The 21020-nt window shown below is 40.1% G+C and overlaps 1 protein-coding gene across 1 annotated transcript in view; it reads left to right on the top strand.

Annotated features, from left to right (window-relative positions):
• The first annotated feature begins 2114 nt into the window (after positions 1–2114).
• Positions 2115–21020, top strand: part of RALBP1 (ralA binding protein 1) — a 211957-nt gene continuing 193051 nt past the window's right edge. Inside the window, exon 1 of the mRNA XM_069216586.1 lies at positions 2115–2273. The gene's annotated coding sequence lies outside the window, so the exon portion shown is untranslated. The remainder of the gene's footprint in view (positions 2274–21020) is intronic.

Here is a 21020-nt window from a genome sequence, read left to right as displayed (position 1 = left end):
TATGCCGACATATTTTTGAAGACAAAAAATGAGTTTATTTTACCTGTCTCTCACCTGAAACTGCCTCTGATCCAATGCATTTCAATGGAGAAAATCCATTATTGCTTCATTGTTTTCAAAATGTCCCGCTTTTAACTTGTAAACTGTTGTTATAATTATATTGTTGAAGCTGATATGCTAATTAGAAATTATTAATAAATGTTTATATGTTATGATTAACAAAAGTTCATAGAGAAATTAATTGTAGAGAAAATAATGTGCACGTTTGAAAATGTGCCCACGGAGAATGGCAGCCACTTACATGAAAATTGTACTAAAATGATAAAAAATATGTGAAATAATGAAAAAGTGTAATAATGGTGTAGTAATGTGCCATATTGAGATATATAACCTATGTTTTGCATTATATTATAGAGTTAACTTAGCCGAAGTTGTGGCCTAGTCTTTCCAGGCCTCATGCAGAATCCGAATTAATAAACGCACAATGTAGAAGTTGCTGGTGCATTGAACTGACCGTGAACTGTTTGCTGTTTAATAAAATCTGCTTCGCTAGAGTTTTCTGCAATGTATCGATAGACAGGAGATGATGGAACTAAAATTGTAACAATTTGGTGTAAGGCAGACTCGATGTACTTTCCTAGGACTCAAGCAATAGAAGCACTGACTGGAGAAGAAGATGCAACATTTTCGATACCTGATGAGCCGGATGATGAGGACATCGTACAGTGAACCAATCAATGAACTGAGAACGTTGAAATATTAGAATTCATAGATTTGTAAAAATAGTATTATTGGTTAGGGTAATAACTGCCGATTGACTGACCAATTAGGAATTAGGGGGATGGACTGGAAAACTGTAATAAAAAGTCATGACAAGGGCTAAAACTTCACATGCGAGGGGAGAATTGATGCAGATATTAGATGTCAGAAGACGCAATTCGAGATTCTGTCATTGGGCTCATGCTCTTGAGAGCCTGATGCCTTGCTGATCCATTGATGACCTGAAGACGGAGACTGGCTTTGTTGCTGATCCATTCCGTGGATAGGTAGCTATGACAATGTGACTGATTACCTTTGTGCCTTTTCTTCTAGGTACCAACTGCGCTATTTAATCATTTTTTTCTTAGCTAGATGTTTTCCAAATTCACGTTTCTACATTTTTTTCGCAAGAAGTCCCACATGCTTATGCTAATCTGGGTTAGGTAAGGTTCCTTAGGGTGACGTTGACAGTGACAAATGATTGACAAACTGATTGCTGAACTCTGCTATTAATGTCGATACATTCATCTTTGCTTGCTTACGCTGAAGCAAGGGAGCATATGTTTTCTCAAGTTCTGATTAGATTATGCTATTGGTGGCCACTAATGAGCTAACTTTGAACTGATTGAATAAAGTTTGATCTAACCTGATGACTAGAATTGTAACTAATAGGGAAATAAAAATTGTTAAAACGTAAATTGAGTTGTGGTTATTCATGAAATGTTGACGTTAATGATTGGGGTTTTTCTTATTGATTATTGATTCGTACATTGATTATTGATGGTCATCAGTTACTACATAGCCAGGATACTCCATGCTATTCAAAAGGTTCATCGGCCTATACTCGTCCCCTTGTAAGTTTACTTAGTAAGGACCGGGGCGCTAGCAATATAGACGTTAAGCTCCAGATGTCTCTCAGTGAAGATAATACTAGAATAAATGTAGGTCTCTTGGCATTTTAAATAAGGCCTTTGATTATGGCCCAGCGATTGTTAAAAGAAGAAAACCCCTTCACAACCGCTCTGAATAGAATGCAGACAACGTACAGGCGCTGCTGAATTATGTCCGCTGTCGGTGAGTGACACCAGGACAAAGCATGTTTCCCTAAGCGGAATGACTCCAAATCCGGCCCAGAGATAGCTGCTGGATCCGAGATGTTCAAAATGTTAAGAGCCACCAGTGCTCGGCCACCTAATTTTACAGTCACGGTCACTTTGGTTTAAAATTACTGTCGAGTTTGAAACCCGTCGTATAACACCCATCATTTCTTTTTTAGCAATTTTGGACGTGGGCTGTAAATCTTGCGCTGGGCTTCTTTTGGTGAGACACACGGTAGGTTTTGGGCTTCTCTTTTAGGGGATTTGGGCTTGTTTTGGACGTCCAACCTGGCGGCTTTGGCCGCTCCCCTGCAGCCTTCCAGCTGAGAGCGGAAGAGGAAGCGCCAGCGGCCGAGCTGGTGAGGGAAGTTTTGGAGGTGGTAGGGAGAAGGATCCTATGGCGTCCGGGGACAGCAGGTCAGTGTCACGTGACGCGAGTTTTCTGTCTGACCCCTTTAAGGCTCCCTTTGAGCTGGTGTGCCAGGGTGCACACAAACAGGGGCATGCTTATCTTTTGGCTGTCCCTCCCACTATACTTCTACCTTTTTAAGAAGTATGGAATCATGTATAATTATTATAAAGGCAACATTTTCTTGTCAGAGCCTGGCGACCCCAAACTGTCAAAACTGGTGCGTAGATGCAGCTTCACACCCTCTCTGTCAGTGCAGAAGGCTTCCATATCTTCCATCTCCTACGACGTGGGACTTATGTCTGATTTAAAGTCGTCAGGTCCGTTTGTGGAACAGCTGGTCAGGTGAAAAATAGTAGTAGCGCCTTGTGTGTTCATTGAAAACATGTCCTGATTTTTTGAGCTTTCATCCTTTCAAACCTGCAGAGAGGTAGTTTCCATGTCGTTGCCTTTTGAACTGCGAAAATTGTTATGGTTGGCAACTTGAATGTGGAGTTTTATTTTCAAAACACAAACAATGAAAAATGGAAGCAGTGCGGGCTCCATTCAGTAGGTGATAAGCCCGGGTATAGGTAGCAAGTTACGAATCCGTATTTAAGCAGTCTTAACAGAAATGCTTGACAGACTCACGGTACAGTGCATGCGCGTCTGACACGTAACATAGTTCAAGTTCAATTGGTTATCTCAGGACTAACGTAGTCAGATGTTTACTACTTATTTGTGATCCTGCCCCACTACTAAATGCACCCCAAAAGTTATGTTGGAGCTTCATGGATTTGACTAGCAACCTGTAGCACTCCTCCCTGATGCGTAAATCATAACGCCCTGATACGCACACTAAGCGGTGAGTGATTCGCGCACAGCAAACGGCGCCGCTTTTCAGGGACTGGTGTTAGGTTGTTATATCCCTTTTGGGGGTAATTTCCCAAGCTTTGCAAATAAAATTATTTTACCCTTCTGTTTGTTGGCCGCTTTCTTACAACATTTACTAGTGGAAGGAATTCCCACTGCAAATGCACATGTGATGTTTTTGGATCTGATATTTTTTTCTCCTTTTTGAGTCCTATGAGCTCTGGCAGGCCTGTATCACCTTGGTGTTTATACACAGATGTGTGCTTCACGTTGTTTTTATGGACCATGTGTAAGGGTAAACGTCACAGGCCCAATCACTTTGCCTTCCTGCTCTTCGTTTCAGCATGTTTGACTTACTGGATGGATTTGGATTCACAAAGTGCATATGTGCTTTATAGGATTTCTGGTACAAGTAGGTCTCTCAGTGGGGTATTGGACTTTGGTATGAATGGATTCACCAAAAAGTAAATTACCTTTTATCATTGGTGGCTCCTTGGATTGATAGTCATGGGGTACGTGTTATAATGTTCCTTACCTTGAACATTATGTTGGTCTCGAATCCTCTCTGAGATTCTGTGTTCTTACTTAGAATGTTGTATGGTTGAGGTTCTCCAAGCTGCGAGGAGAGCACCACGCATGAGAATATGTGTCATCAATAAATACTCAAGCTACATTTTAAGAAGAGTACGACGTGTCATTTCATTTTGGCGACAAGGCTGAAGGTATAGTAAATGAGGAAAACTGGTATATAACTATGGACAGTGTAAATGTACTAAAAATGTAATAGACTTGGTTAAAAAAAAGGAGGTAGAAAGATAGCACTCTTCCTGTAATAGTGCAACCTTTATAGCAAAGTTTTAGATGAGCTGTCTGAAGTAAACAGGAAAATGGTGTTGTCAGAAGATAAAATTGTTCCACCTGCAGGGGTACGGAAAAGATTGTTTGACATTGCTCTTGAAGGACATTTAGGACAAACAGTTACAAAAAAGACTCAGAATGGAATTTTGGTGGCCTGGGATGGATGATGATGTACTGGAATGGGTTGAACAATGTTCAGAATGCAAAGAGAGTGAAAAGGGATTGAGAGCTGGAGTGCAAACTGAAAGTGGCAATATAACCAATCCTTGAAGTACATGGCATAGTGTATGCATGGATTTTATCAGACCTTTGTCAGGGTTGGGTTGTGGAAGAAGTTTTGCCATGGAAATGGTAGCTGTTCACTCCAAATGGTTGGTAGTTAAGTTTATGTCTGAAATCACCACGTCAGCAACCATAAGGGTTCTGAGAGAAGTTTTTAGTGAGGATGCTTTTCCTGTTGTAATTGCAGTTAGCCAAGGCGAACAAATTGGATGTGAAAATCTTGGTTTCAAATCTAGTATGGGCATATTGCACTACAGAAAGTATAACTAAGGGTAAGGTACCGTTCTTTGTCATGAGAGAGAGAAAACCCATGTATAAACGTAATACCTTTTGGATGTGAAATTTGATTGAAGGTAAAAGTTTTCAAAATAGTTGTCATAAATCTATTGTGGAATGTGGCAAGCCTAGAATTGAGCCATGTGATTGGGTCAAGATCAAATCAGGACCTGTGAAAAAAGGGTTGAATACATTTCTGGGACCGTTCAAGGTGCTGAAAGTTCACAGGTTGCATGTGATCCGGTGAACGATGGAATTTAAGAATAGTGGCCAAATATGGAACTGAATTAAACAGGGTGACTGGAGATGAGTGATGAGCGTAGTGGTTACATGTTAATGAGAGATGAGGAAGTGGTAAGTTCAACAGGCACTCAAGGTTGTGTGGGAGGTGGATATGGTGCAAACTTCACAGCTGCAAAGAATTCCATTATGAGAACAAATTACGCAGTTAGTAGAATCCCTAGACCAAGAAGATCGCCTGTGTTTTTACAAGATTATATAACATGAGTTTTGGGTGTACAAATATGTGTTAGGTGATAAAATTGTACTGCATATATAGTGAGCTCATGACCTGTATATTTACTTACTAGAAGTCTCTGATCTTTTAAATGTTGTGATGAAATGATCATATTTATTGAAAAATATTATATATGTGCTTATTTTCCTTTAGTTTTTCTGTTAGCTTTTATTGTTATGACTTATTTATTGTTAACAGAAGAGGATGTGTTGTAATGTTCCTTGCCTTGCACATTATGTTGGTCTGGAATCCTCTCTGAGATTCTCTGTTCTTACTTAAAATTTTGTATGGTGCAGTCTCTCCAAGGTGGCAGTTACCTGCTGACTGCCGAGAAGAGCACCACGCATGAGAATGTGTCATCAATAATTACTCAAGCTACATTTTAAGAAGAGTACAACACATCATTTCAGTACACGTTTGGCTTGTGATTTAGGTTAAAAATTATGTTTACTGGACCTTTGTGGAAAATTCTTGTATTCGTCCTGGGGGTCCTCGAATCTTGATGGAAAAGAGAGCCTTGTGGCATCTGCTGGCATACATAAGGGTTTATGTTATCTAAGACTGCTTGCCACTGTTTATATTTGTTTCCCTTGAAGGCGTGCTGCCATGTTAGGCAATATAGCCCTTTAGGTAGCTGTGTTCCATGCCACTCTTAAGTGCCACTGATGCTCTTTCTTCTAATGCACATGCCATTATACCTTTGTTGGTGTGTGTCTTTGTTAACGCGTCCCTTTATGATCATTTATTACACATCAGGACTCGTTTTAGGCCATTGAATCTTTTGACCCAGTTGAGAGACATCTTAGGATGAGATAGCTAATCAATATGTCAGTCAATACGTCAATAATGTCATCAATATTTATCACAACAATACATTTCAAAGTCATTAATCAATTCAAAAACTACTACCATGACCTTGCAGTCATGAATAACCACACCAGTTTAGTAGAATTTTTATGAGTTTTATTCCCTATTGTTTACAATTCTAAAAGCAGATTCGTTAATCTCAAAACCAAGAAACATAATAGCATAGTCACGATATGGCAACTTTGATAGGATTTCATTAAGGCAAGAATCACAAACATCAAAACATAACACGGCGTGAACATAGATCTTTAGCAGAGTGTCAATAACGCGTCAGTTCAACAAAACATAGATTCAGTCGTTTGTCTATTTGTATCAGTTTAGTGAGCACCTTTCCTAACCACTAATTAGCATTGGCATGTTGGGCTTCATGCAAAACAATTTAGAACACTAATTTGGAAAACATCTAACTATGGTCTCTGTCAAAGTAAGCAGTTGGTACCTAGAAAGGAAAAGCAAACAGACAAATCACAATTGTATTGTCATAGTTACCCTCCAAAGTTTAGGTCAGCGCACAGATTCAGTCTTTGTCTTCAGGACATCAGTCAAATCGCCATCAGTCAGAACTCACCTCCGGGACAGAAAGGGGCACTTCCCTCATAAGGAGGTAAAGTGTAATATGGACAATCTAAGGACAAGGATGGTTCTGAAAGAACCAATAAGTCACCAAACAGAGTGACAAAGTTTCTGGATAAAATCAATAGCATTTCCTAACCCACCTAAATGGCTTCCCGAGTCATGGGTTTTTATCCCTTTTTCGTCGTACATTCCCCTAAAATTCTATTAGACATCTGCTATACTCCACTATCTTTAACCTATCAGAAAATACATTAGGTAATTTATCTTTCACCCCATGTTATTTTACAAGTCTCTCATTGGTTCTCCTGTTCGATGTCTTCAGAGATGGCACGTCCGGTATGATTTCATCTTTCTGTAATTCTTTGCACATCTTTTGGTCAGTAGCTCCATTGTCTTCACCGGTTTGAATGACCTTGTACATTACATTAATCTACACTGTTGCATTTTGTTTTAATATCACCCTACAAGCAATGAAGAATGCATGAGAACGGATCTAGCATGGTTACATTCAGCTTCTAGTTTTGAATAAAACAAGAGGTCATGTCCTTTTGCGAGTCAGCACACTGCAAGATAGGAAAAATAAATTTAATATGAGACCAAGCAGCTAGGCTTCGGCTCATGCTAACTTAAGGCCTACAAGGATTTTCAGCACAAATTCAATAACATAATGATTAATAATTGGTATAGAACCTATTCAATATAACATTTATAAACATTTTAGTCCTCATTATTAGTTCACGTATACAGTGACGGCCACTCCCCGTGGTCACATTTCAAGTGCGTGTTTAAGCAAAATTACTATTTCGTTTTCTATGCGGCATTATCACACATTATTATTATATATATCATTTCATGTTAATATAGATTATATAAACTACGCTCTCTCACCTTCTTCAGATTAACAAATACTTAAGCTGAACGGGAAATGACAGTTTGTGTTTGTTTCACTAGAGCATTCCACTTTGGATTTATCAGCCAGAGTCTTGCCTGAACCAAACACTTTACAGACTGTAGACAAAGGCATGTCTGTTAATCTCAACCTGAAACGGATTATTTCTGTGGTCAGTCCTGCAGTCAGAGCTTGAGCCAAGCATTAGTCCCTTTAGTGCCTTGGACTGCCTGCCAGAAATGGACATTCCCTGTTAATATTATTAGATGCATGTCATCACTTTCGATCTGGAAACACTTCATGATGTTAGTTACAGCAGAATTGACTGGTGCATGAAAGAAGATGTATTTGGATTTGATTGGATTCTCCAAATTTCAGGCCCACAGAAGAGAAGAATGCCCTGAGATTAACGTCTGCTGTTAGAGGATTTAATCTGTCTGTGTGAGCCATGTCTTCAGTTTCACCTTCAATTTTAACTTGGAGCAAATAATTGCCTGCCCTCTTGTAGTCTTACCCAGACTTAAGGCTAAAGACGTCCTGTAGCTGTCACCGGAAGGAGAATGGTACCAATTGCCCTGCATACTGGGATCTGTCTTTTTCTGCTTAAGAATCAAAGGTCCTTCTGCTTTAAATGCTTCCTGCGGATTCACTAGCCATATCTCCCCCATCCTGCCTGGCCGAGCAGAAGTCTTCCCTCCCCACCTACCCCCCCCCCCCATGCTCTCTAGTCTACAGTCCCATTGAAGAAACTTGATGCACCAAAAGTAAGATTGAATAAAGAGCAGAGCTTTCTTAACGTGGTTACTTTTACCAGACCGTATGCCTAACCCCTTTTATTCCTTGTTACCACACCTAAATTCCCCACTGTTCGTTCCATTGCATAGCTAGTGAGTGTAAATTGTAATGCTGCAATTCCAGAGGAGTCTGTGTTGCCCTTCAAGTTATTTTGTGGATTTAAAAAAAAAAAAAAGTTCTGCAAATCTATACTACTTTATTGTGCTTTTGACCGTCAAGTGAATAATTGTGCCATCAGGAAGCTCATATTATTATGTGTCATCCGAATCTCTAAATCTACATCACTTTCCAGGAGCTTGATTTGACTACTTGCCCTTTCAACACATTTATACTTACATTTTAAATAGTTTTTGGCAGTTAGGTGAGCTCACAGTAAGGGTTTCTGAGATCTCAATTGTGAGTACTTGTTATCAGTATTGCTTAAGTACCCCTGTGCTCCCAAGGCCCTGAGGAACTGCATTTACACTGCTAGGTCCTGCTGTTCATACACGATCTTGCATGCCAGATTTCTGACCTACTTACCTCTTGCAGGATTTCATCCTGAATAGATGGCCCTCAGCAGTATCCCGTGTTTTACAGTTAAAGAAATATGTACCCGTTTTTTAAAATGTTTTTAACAAAATGATGTGAAACTTCAGTTGGGAGTTACGTGAGAAGCCTATCCCATTTCATTTGAGTACTTCATCACCCCAACAAATGCAAAGCAAGTCTAGCCCTCATGGGCCCTTATGTATTCAAAACCTCTCTAGATCCATGTGTTTTTGTGCTCTTAGTGCATCTCCACTCTGAAGGTCAGTGTTGAATATGAGAAAATATACACCAGGAATGCGAGCGCCAGAATCTCATCAAAGCATGCACACTGTTTTTCAATACTTGTGTTCCATAGTGAGCTCTGAACATGTTTTGTTGTTTGCTCTAAACTTCATACACCGAAGGGATGAATTTTGGTTACCTTACTTCCAGAAAGTACAGCTCGTTGATTTCTTATGATGCTTATTGGCAGATGCCAAATTTGTTACCCGGGAGCAAGACTAACAGTGTTCACTAAGCTTCTACTAGCTGTCACGGTTGCTTTTGATGTGTACAACCTGAGCTGAGCCATTAGGTAGTATCCATCACCAATTTCATATATCCATTTGAGAGCTGAATTCTTTGATCCAGGTATGCAACTGAGTGTAGCTACTAGGATGAAAATATGAAGGGGGTCATAGCAGTTCATTCTTCAAATGTATTCACATGTCCTTTCCTAAGACAGACAACATATTAGGGTCTGCTAAGTTGTCAGACTGGGTCATAGTCCCAATAACAGTGGCATTTAATCTCAGAGGTACTTTCCGCAGGGATAAGATGTAGAGGCTGGGTATATATGTTAGAAGATTCAACCAGTCGGGAAAAGATGAGGGAAGCTGCTAAATAATATGTGCCAACCTAACCTGCTGGTTGGATTAAGTGTAATGGGATGCTGTGAGGTCTCTATCAAGAGTCTGGCTGATAGCGCTGGCATCACCAGTTAGGAGGGAAAAGTTTCTGGACGAGTCTCATCGGAAAGGGAATTGGCCAGTGCAGAAGGAAAGTGCAAAGTTCTGGGTGCTTGCAGAGTTAATAGGCATATAATGAGGTCTAATGGGAAATAAAATGTTTTGATTGTTTATAGATCTATGATGGTCCTATTATCTATCAAACAGAAGTTTTGTAGGAGGGGCCATTAATCCCTCTTGCACTGTAAACCAAATGCTTGAACAAAAACATGCAATATGTTGTCTCTTAGCAGTGAGACCATATATGAGGACCAGGGCAAGATTGGTTTTTTGGGGATTTCCCCTCAAAACCTTCACAGAAGTGAGAAAGAATTATTCATGGCTTGAGAAGAATATCTGCAATCGTAGCATTTTGGAGACAACTGTGAATCAACGGGAGGTGCTGCTTTCCTTATACAGTATGAGGTACAAGCAGCACTGAGTGGTTTAAAAGCAAATAATAACCAAAGTGCCCGTGTATGTTCTAAGGTAATTTCTGTAGAGTTTTCAAGCTTGCACTGTCCAAATGAGACATAGGGGTGATATGAAGTAAATGCTCTTCATACAGGTCTATCACACTATTGAACCTAACTCATAGTCTGGAAATTATGCTGCTTGGGTTGAGCCTTTTTTGACGAGTCTGAGTTCATCAGAGGTAGCTAGATATTTGAGAACCTTCAGAGGCTGACCCACCTTACCGAAAAGGCAGTGAAACATGTGGAGAAGGCACTACAGATCTTGGATGTGGAAAAAGCCTTCAGTATTTGGGATGGACTTTTCTGCTGACGCCTGAAAGATATTTTATGTATAGTAGACTTCATATTGTTAAGCATGCTGCACCATCTGCAAGAGTAACAGTGAAAAGGCTATTTCCCTGATCCTTCCGAACTAGGAAGGGGCACAAGAGAGGAATGTTCCTTGTCTTAAGCAATATTTAGATCGGCCATGCTTCCTGTGGTTATTCAGATAAGAGACAACATAAATGAATAGAGGAAATTGATGGGACAACGACATGCTATTCTCGTACAATCTCATGCTCTCCCTCACCGATCTGAATACATCACTGCCAGTTTTGTTGAAAGTACTTTAGTACTATGATACTGTATCAAAGTGTAAGGTTAATCAGAATAAGACATAACTTCTTCCACTCTGCCTCACGTAAGATAATATTACTGAAATACACAAGATGTTCCCCCATTAGGACTGTGAAAATGTTAGCCTAGTATTTGGGCATATATAGTGAATGGATTATGCTGCGCAGATACTTGACTTTGACTGTTAGACCTGTGTCTGGCTGTCCTCCAAAGGGCTGAGTGTGGCTCTTTTCGAGTATTTGAGACAAATATGCATCTGGCTAATTGGGATGTACACTCTACCCTCTGGAATAGCTCAGTCATATAGTAGGCTTTGAAATCCAGTGTTCTCAGATCTCCCTCCTCATTCGGCAGAAACAGATTTTTCATTACTACTCCGCTCCTACCCAAACCCCTTATTAGTTTGGTCAGTATGGCATGAAGATTTTGAAAGAAGAGTCATTTGAGTTTCAGCAGTATATTTATAAGGTAGTACAGCATACGTGGAAGAAGTATCGTTTTGGAAAGTGCCACTCTCCCCATGCTGATAGTAGCAGCTTTTTTCAAAAGTGGATAAGTGCTCTAGCTGATGCCAGTGCCATCTATAGCTACAACATCTGTCTGCTATTCTACTGTTAGCTTGTGTGTAGATGTAACCGGTGCCCCTGGTCCGAGTGCAGGAAGATCAATTTTGTTTTGTTGATCACTAGTCTAGAGGAATTTCCAAATTGTACTAGTTGCACTAACATTACTGGCAGTTGTGTTCTCACATCTCTTGTGTATAGTAGAGTACAATCGGATTTACAGGGAAATGTGTGTATGCCCAGTTATATCGATTTTGTATGCATTTCGCCTTAAATGCCAGGCCACATGCTTGTTAGCCCAGCTAAATAACACAGGGAACAAATGGCACCTTCATGTCCTCAGCTCTGTACTAGCCAGGTGTTGATATAACTTTTTTGACCATTGGGTTTGTATACAACAGATAAATCCAGAATAAAATCCTCACCAAGTCCCATTTTTCATGAGATCTTAAGTACTCCAGTCTATTGTGTTGAGTGCTTTTTCCCACCAGCGGAAGCCACAGCTGCGTCTGTGAGGTTGGTCACTGAGTCATGCAGCACATGGAATAGCCTACAATGTTGGGACAGTTCTGTCCCTAATTTGCATAGTTGATTGTTTAGTACTGTCCACGCCCTGGATTTTTTTTTTCCTGCAGATGCCTCATTTATAGGCCTTTGAAGCAGAGAGTTTTCTGTTCATCCTTTGTGGGTACTTAATCAGTGTGATATTTCATAAGCAATTGTGCCTTATTATGCTCATCCTCTAGTGTGGATGGCCGCAATCGTCAAGTGAGAATTGTTCCCCATCGCAGATATTGGTCAGATGGTGTTTTTTCTAAATATTCCACCTTGGAGACCAATTCCGCAGATGCCAAGAGATGAAGAACGTCTGCACGTGTGTCTATGGTGATTAATATAAGTAATCCCTATTTGTTGGTTATGCTGCTCTCCACATCACTGCCAAGACTCAGTGCTGCACCCATTCTACTACTTTTTCTGTAAGCTTCCTCATAGGTGCTCTTGGCAAAAGAGAGTGTGACCTATCTGCTTTCACATCCATCACACAGTTAAAGTATCTGCCTGGTAGATGTAGATTGGGTCTAGATGGGTCATCAATTTGGGGTTTGGTTTCTGTTTAGCTGCCAGCTAAATGTGTGCAGGCTTTCTGTAGTAGTTTATCCAGTAGTGTAGAAACATTGCTAGCGCTATTCTTGGCAGGGCCTTTGGCTTCAGGGCTGCTGCAGCAACCCTGTGTGCAGCTTTAACTGCAAAGACGTTTGGTAGCCCTGTTGTGGCCACCCCAGTGTGGAAGCAGGTCTTGAGGAACATACTTGTATTCCTTCCCCACCTTCCCTTCCAACAGCCTCACCTGTCTCATGTTTTGCTGGGATCGACCTTTGGCATCTCAGTCCTGGTACTCAAGGAACCACATATCTGGGTCTTCATTTTGGTTATCTCTGTGGCGAATTCAACAAGGTAAACTTTATTTTGTGAGTTGTTTTTGCCAGCATCCTTTGTCTATGCATGTGTTCCTCTAGGCACCCCAGCTGAAACCTCAAAAGAGTGAGTTGAGGGAATCTGATACCCCTTGCCAGTTTACATCAGAAACTGTTACTGTATTCTCTGATCCAATCACTACTGCTTTCCTCTTGGTCAGAGGGGTTTGCCACAAAGTCTTGAAAAACTAAAAACACTTCTCTTCAAGTGGGTGATTACAGTCTTTGCATCAGAATCTATTTCTCATGAAGTCAATGTGATTCCTGAGTGGCTCACCAAAGAAGTGAGCTGTCCTTGTTGTGACTTTCAGCGGAAGAGAAGCCTCAGAGAAACTCACTTGAGCAGATTTGGAAGATATAGTTATCATGCCTGATATATTTCCGTTGCTGCCCAGAAGACCCAGCAACGACCTCATGCTGTCCACATTCATCATTCATTTCAGTCCCCTCTGGTTTGGAGGATTCTGAACCTTCTTTAGCTCTTAGACTACCCTTAAGTCTCTGCAATAATGTGTATGATCTTTACCCCTCTAGGGAATCCCCTGCCTTATCCCTCTCCTGAAGCTGAAGGGAAGGAGAGGATATTGATAACATGAAGATGATTCTCTGGGCTCCAAGTAATACAGAGCTGAATTCCATGAGGAATTTTAAAGTGTCCATAATTATTGATAACTGGTAGAATTTACTCATGGAATTCCTGCAATTAAGAGTTAATCCCCATGGAATGGACAATAACTAACATCCCTGATTTACTTTGGGGGTGGGAGTCATTTGGCACAGTATTCCCTGTTCTGTGAGAGTAACCACTTGTGTGTAAGCAGGTGGTACATGTGAGCTGAGGGGCTGATGTGGAAAGTGGGTTTGCAAGGATGGCAGGGGCAAATGTAATCCGGCAAACATTCAGGCAAGGCCAGACAAGGGACCCAACTGCAATGCAGCCATTTCCCCTTAGCAATTTTACTGGCTGGTAAATCCGGGCGCAGGAAGATTGGGCCAATTATAAGCGGGCATTGCAGAATTCCATATAGGAATACTGGAATTCTATTCCGCCCGACTCATAATTGTGTCCTTTGTACTGCTGCTTCCTTGTATTAAGAGAAAAGCAAAAAGAGTTTGTAGAGAAGCTTGGTTTCATAAACACTTCAACACCATTACCAAATAAATAAAGGAGGGTCTGCTACCAAAGCAGAAGTTAGCATATGCATGTGCTGACTCTCAAATCATTTTTTTAACAAATGCTATACGACTAACTTTCCAGATTCTTACAGTCTAAAGAATTGTCTATTTACTGAGTGCAGAAATATACCCCTTACATTGTTGATCCTCTCAGTTGCTCCATCTCTTAATGCTAGGATTATTTCTTCTTCTCACATGCTGCCTCTCACAGGTAGTGCCTCTATATGCTCCCAACCCCAAAGAATTACGTTTGCATGGATGATCAAAGCAGTGGCAGCTGGTAGATGGTAAAAGTGGTTGGGCAGAAAATAACAAACACCTTTCTGCATTAGGCACAACAAGATGTAAACATCTCTGGAGGACACACCCTTTCTCCCACCGCTAATCAAGTGCAGCCACACATCATGAAATATAAAAAGACAACACAGTTCCTCCACTGTTCGAAAGTAGCCTGTGCAGATGCAGTCAATGAAAACAGCAAGCCACCGTGGAAGAGATAACATTTAAAAGGCTGTCTTGTTAAAGGTACTCTTGTAGGTGGTTCTGTGAAGTGGATCTGAAATCACTTTAATGATCAGTAAGTACATAAAGGGCTTGCACTCAGCTCCCATTTGTAAGTTGGGGAATGTGAGCGTGTCTGACCTTATTTGGTCTTTGATCATTTATTTATAAGTGGGCGCGTTAGAGGATCGATGGACCTTTTGACTTTGCTAAGAGGGTTTCACCATGGACACAGATTCTACTCATAACATACCAAGCAACAATACAACTTGGCTTAACAAATCAATTTTTAGAAATTTTGAGTCAATGTACTCTACACACCGTAGCCCATGTGACCATGGATAACCACACCTTTTGATCAAATTAGAAAGTTTATTTCCCTAGATTACAATGCAATTATCATGTAAAGTAATCTTAAAACCAAATGATAAACATATATGAACAGCATACATTGACCAAAGCGGCGGAAAAACTTCAATTTAACCAAAGCATTTAACATTAAACATTCAAGAGTTACCTGACAAGTTAATAACAATATCTGAACAGTAGAAATGGCATACATCTAGACTCAACAGGTGAATAAAATCAATCCTTTGTTAATAACATTTATTTGAACATGGACACACTAACTAACCCTCTAATCCAAAGAGCATGTTTAGCTGACAAGCAAAAGAAAATTAGACAAAGATTAATTCGTAAAGACATCTGGCTATGGCTCTAAAAGTAGTGGTTGGTACCTAAAAGAAAGAACAGAAATCTATTACAGAAACAATTTATTTTTGTTATTCCTCTCCTTAATGGATCAGCAAGCTGTGATTTCTTCGTCAGTTGGACATCCGTCTGGTCAACGTTGGCAGGGGAAAGGGAAGGGGATTGGCTAGCCAACGGTCGGGCTGTAAGTTAGCTGAGCCAACTTAGAAAGGACATCAAGCTAAGGAGACAGCATCAGTAACATTAACAATCGATAATAGCAATAACTATGTGATGAGGCTAAAGGTTATGAAGAAAGGGTGTCTGAACTATGTTGCTTCTGGTAAGTGCAGTCGGGATAAGTAAAATCCACAAAGTAATTTCTCATGCCGTCATTGGTCAGAACATCTGGTGTTCATAGTAGAACCAATAAAAATTAAATTTAAAATCTGTGATATAGTTAGACAGTCTTTCACACGTTGCACACCTCTTCTCCCGTTGCCATCACCAGTTCTGTCAGGTAAGTTTTTAGTTGCGATCATAACTCCAGTCAGTGAAGCCATTGTCGTGTCCTGGGAACTTCAGCTTCTCACGCACCAAAGATACAAATGTATCGGTAGCTAGAACATCGCATTACAGCAGACAGTTCTTTCAAGAAAGTTTAAGATCTCAAGAAGTTTAACGTTGCAACATTACAAATCTATTTAGTCAGCACTGTGTGAACAAAGAACAAGTGTGAATTCTGCTGAGATAGAAAAAACATTTACGAACGTTTATTTATGCCATGAAGCTTAACATGAGGCCTTGTCGACTAGGCCCATAATTACTCTGTGCCAAGTAAAATTAAGCTAATACATTTCATTAGCACGTTAGTATGATCCACTAATACATTTAGTTCTGTATGTGCATGGAATTGCTAAACAGTTAATGTTATTTCTTTATTAATGTATACACATGATGGTTGCCACCTAGGTGGGTACATTTTCCAGACACTCGATTTCTCTATATTAGCATAATTCATGTTGGTTCATAGTTACTAATCAATGCAGATTTATTATTTACTAATTCAGCTTTCACAACCCCTCCTCTGATTAGTAAATGTCACCACACAACACAATTCTAGATAAAATATTATGTTTCTTCATAATGTCTCACATTTTCCCTCCTTTTTCCAATTTTCATCAAAATATCTGCTTCTCAATTTTTCCAATTTAATTTCTTCCCTCCTCTGATAATTTGTCATTCTTTGTCTTTTAATTATAGTGTACAATTTGTAAGCTCCTATTAAACAAATGGTCCAAATCATAATAATCAATATTGACTGTAATATTTCCCCAAATATACCTTTCCATAGGTTGCCCTGCCAATTTCCCACAGTAGTAAAACCTTTGCCAACCTTTTCTGAAAACCCAGGTTCTTTTAGTACTTTTAAGGCAGAGTTAATGTTAGTCAGATTGTTAATAAAGCTTTCAACTCCTCTGCTATCAGGAATAAACGTGCAACAATGTTGCGATTTCAACTTTTTAGAGACTCCGCCCACCTTTGCTAAAAGGATGTCTATCGCAAGGCGATTCTGAAGAGTCATAGAACGTACCACAGCCATTTCAGTGTCCACTAAGACCATGGCTCCAGAAAAACTAGTCAACATGTTATCCACAATAGTAGATAACTTTAGGATCTTCAAAGAATTTAGAATAACTCCCACTGAGGGAATAATTGCTCCAAATATATCTCCAATTACGCCAGAATAAGATTCTCTCTTTGGTCTAGCAATGTGTAATTCATTTAGTTTAGGTGTCTCGTTTAGTTTCTCAAGTTGTTGATAAATCTTTGGGAAAACAATTATCAAATAACATATGCCATACCATCCTCTTGGAAGAGAGTAATAAGCATTTTGTCCACAAAGACAGTAAACCCCAAGCATCGCTGGGTCTTGTCAATTTAGCATAAAGTCCATTTACTCTGGAAAAGAAACACATGTCTGCATTTACTCGTTCCCACAAATAAAGTGCCCGTTCTGGATTGTGGTCTGTATATACAAAGCTTTCCTACATGTTGCACATCTAAAGCTAATGTCCCTTGTGTTTTAGTTTTACTAAATGCATGATCATTCCTAAATGTAATTTTCGTTAACCCTTTATCTATTTTCCCCTTTAATGCCTTTCTCCTGCCATCAGTTTGATCTAGAAAACTGTTTTCGACTAGTTAAAGCATGCATGTGAGGTTATTCCTGTGTGTATAAGCTGTGCCAAATGTCAGAGTAGGTTCAAAGAAGCCTCTCACTATTTCTATATTATTTTCCCTAGTTAGGCTACTCGGGTATTTGGTAATAGGAACAAAAGAAAATACTAAATCATGATTTGATTAAAAATACTGTAAGTATTCTGGGTGCAAACCTTGTTAATAAAAGACTACAACTAGTTCTATATGTTAGTGGCAAGCTATGGTAAGTTATCCCTTCTTCCATTGATGAAGGAATTTGCGTGCAAACCTAACATTCATTGGCTCAACATACTCATACTTAAAGCTATAAAAAACATTATAGCAAAAATCTCTTTGTGAGTTATCTATGTGCAAATATTTCTCATCCTGTTTAAACTTGTCTAATTCTGTAAGTGTAGTAATTTCTACAGAAGAGGTGTGATTAGTTTCAGCTTTATTAAGAAAGCTCGTGCTCACAATCAATAGCAAACATACTGTCATGTATGTAATTGCTGAGCCAGTGTATTTACAGCACTTATTGTTCCTAACCTGCCTGTCGTGATCACTCAAAGAATCAGAAAGTATTAGGAAAGTTCAGCTATATAGCAAAACGAAAAAAATCTTCGTTGCAGTTACTTACAGCTTTCAGTTTCTTCTCCAGAGCTTCTGTCAGAAATTATTAGCTGTTGTCAAAAATCGGTTTAGCAGCTTGTGAAATCAGTTTATTTTAAAGTCTCGACGGGTTATCTTTAATGTCTCTTTCCCTTCTCAGTTTCACAAAATCTTTCTAAATGTTCAGTTAATTGACGAACTTCATGTGCCAAAGTATTGACCTGGAATCTCATGATCAAAACAAAATGACTAAAAATCACTTTCCCAATCACTAGTTGTTGCATATGCGCATTCAGGTTCTGAATGTCTTTGATTTGCAACTCGTTTTCTTTTCAGTCTTCGATCTCCACTTAATTCTCAATCACCAAAATCTTGTCTCTTGTGGTGTCTACTTCTTCTTCGATTTGTTGACGCTTTGGTTGTTTCTTTTCTCTTAACTTGCGATCTTGGCCACTTGTCTTTTTTCAGTGCTGGACTGACAGTTTCTCCTTGTTCTGCAGTATTTTGACTTGAAGTACCTGTAACTGGTCCTGGAGGAGTCAGTTCCATTTGACTCTGACCCAACTTAACTCCACCCACTGGGGCGGTGGGTTACCCTGTCTACCTTTTGAGATCGTCTGCTTCTGGGAGAGCCCTCTTCTGTCTAGACTCTCCTGCTGCCTCAGTTGAGACTGGTTCATTGTAAATTTCCTTTAAGTCCTCTATCTCGTCTCTTACAGGGGTATCTGGATTCTCCTCTGTCTGCTCGGAGTCTGTTTCCTGTTTCCTTCCCTGCTTCTGGAGTTTGTCTGGGTATTGTTGGTACTTTCAACAACTCTTCTGCGTCATCGAAAGGACAGGGTACTTTTCGAGTGTGACTAGCATGTATCCAGTTGGGAACTCCTACACACTTCACACTGGTAATAGTAACAAGTACTGCTTGATGAGGACCCGTCCACTGAGGCTCCAAACAAGTCTTCCTCATGTGTTTTTGGATCACCACCCAGTCTCTGGCTCTCAGGTTGTGACTCTGATCTTGGGATGGCAGCACAGTAGTGGGCTCCACCTGATGAGCAAAAGAACGAAACACATCAGCCAGAACCTTGCAGTAATCCAACACCATATCATCTGTTATGTTCACAAGAGCATTTGCAGGAATCGCTGGCAACCTCATTGTTCTGCCCATGAGGATTTTGTGCGAAGATAGTCCAGTTTTCCTGTGGGTGTATTTCTCATACTCATCAGAACTAACAGTAGTGCATCTGGCCATTTCAGATTTGTAGACGCACACACCTTTGCAAGTTGTGACTTCAGGGTACCATTCATTTGTTCTACGAGTCCTGAGGCTTCAGGGCGATAGCTACAGTGCACCTTTGGCTCAATGTTTTAGGCTGAACATAGTAATTTAATTACTTTGTTATTGAAGTGACTTCCTTTATCTGATTCTCAAGAGACCAGAACACCAAAACGTGGTATCGGTTCCCTAAGCAATAATTTTGCTAGTGCAAGGCTGTCATTCCTCCGTGTGGGGTATGCTTCAATCCAGTGACTAAAAATGTAAACTATCACCAACACGTACCTCAATCCTCCACAAACAGGCATTTCAATTAAATCCATTTGCATTCTGCTTAATGGACCTCCAGCTCCTCCGGTGTGGCTCATGTTAACAACTGTTCTTTTACCCACATTCATCTGTTGACATCATACAACGGTTGCAAACTGCTTTGGCAACCTGTCTGAATTTGGGATTAAACCATGACTGGTCAAATGTTCAAATCATTGCATCCCTCCCAACTTGTGTTTGATCATGATAATATCTAGCCATTTGAGTCAGTAAACAGTTGGGTAAAACCACTTGTCCCTCCCCGGACACCCAAATGTCCTGCAGGCTCTTAAGCTCTTCTCAGGTATCAACAACAGTCATTGCATAACTTGTACCAATTTCTTTTTCTGCCATCAGTTCCCATTTGTCTTTGAAGGATATACAATTCAATGCACAAAACCTTGCAACTTGATCTGCATATCCATTTCCCATTGAAACAAACTCTTGCGAGCTTTGGTATGCCCTGCATTTCACCACAGCAATCTTGTCAGGCATTTGTAAAGCTTGTAAAAAATCATATTTTCTTTCACAATTTCTAACTTGCCAAACGGAAGAGGTCATGAAACCTCTCTGTGACCACAGCAGGCCAAAGTCGTGCACTATTCAAAATCCATACTGGCCGTCCGTATAAATGGTAACTTTAAGCTATGCAGAAACATGGCATGCTCTAGTAAAAGCAACCAACTCAACTACTTGTGCAGAATATACTCCCTGAAGCCAGGAAGCTTTGAGTATACCAGAAATTGTGCACACTGCATATCCTGCTTTTAATGTTCCCATGTTATCTCTTAAACAGGAACCATCAACAAAAATAATTTGGTCATTTTCTACGAATCAGATATCTTCAATGTCATGTCTAGGTTTAGTGCACGATTCAGTAACTTTCAGACAGTCATATTCAACATATTTCAATTTGTCAATTTCAACATTTGCTTTTAGAAGCAAAGTTGCTGGGTTAAGCACTGTACACCTTTTCAGAGAAACATTTGAGGCACCTAAAATACAGATTCGGATCTGGTCAATCTAGCATTTGTGAGATGCTGTGTTTTCGTCCGTGTGAGAAAAACGTAAATGGAGTGAGGGACCAAAACAGTTAAGGGGTGTCCAATCACAGTGCTGTCACTCTGAGTGAGACTCAATCCAACCGCTGCCATAGTTCGCAAACAGCCAGACAAAGCTGCTGTGACTGGGTCCAAAGTAGCAGAAAAATATGCTACAGGGTGGTTTACACCACCATGTACCTGTGTCAAAATAGAAAGAGAACATGCATCATGTTCATGACAAAACAACATAAATGGTTTTGTGTAGTCAGGCAGTCCCAAAGCTGGAGATGTGCACAGGCTTTCAAACAAGCTTGGTCTAACTCTAGGGGGTGGGCAACCTCTTTGTGGGCCAGCATCTGCAGTGGTTTGGAAATGAATGAGAAATTGG

Source organism: Pleurodeles waltl, chromosome 2_1, assembly GCF_031143425.1.
Source record: "Pleurodeles waltl isolate 20211129_DDA chromosome 2_1, aPleWal1.hap1.20221129, whole genome shotgun sequence".
In the NCBI taxonomy this organism is placed as follows: Eukaryota; Metazoa; Chordata; class Amphibia; order Caudata; family Salamandridae; genus Pleurodeles; species Pleurodeles waltl.
This window is presented reverse-complemented; position numbering and strand designations above follow the sequence as displayed.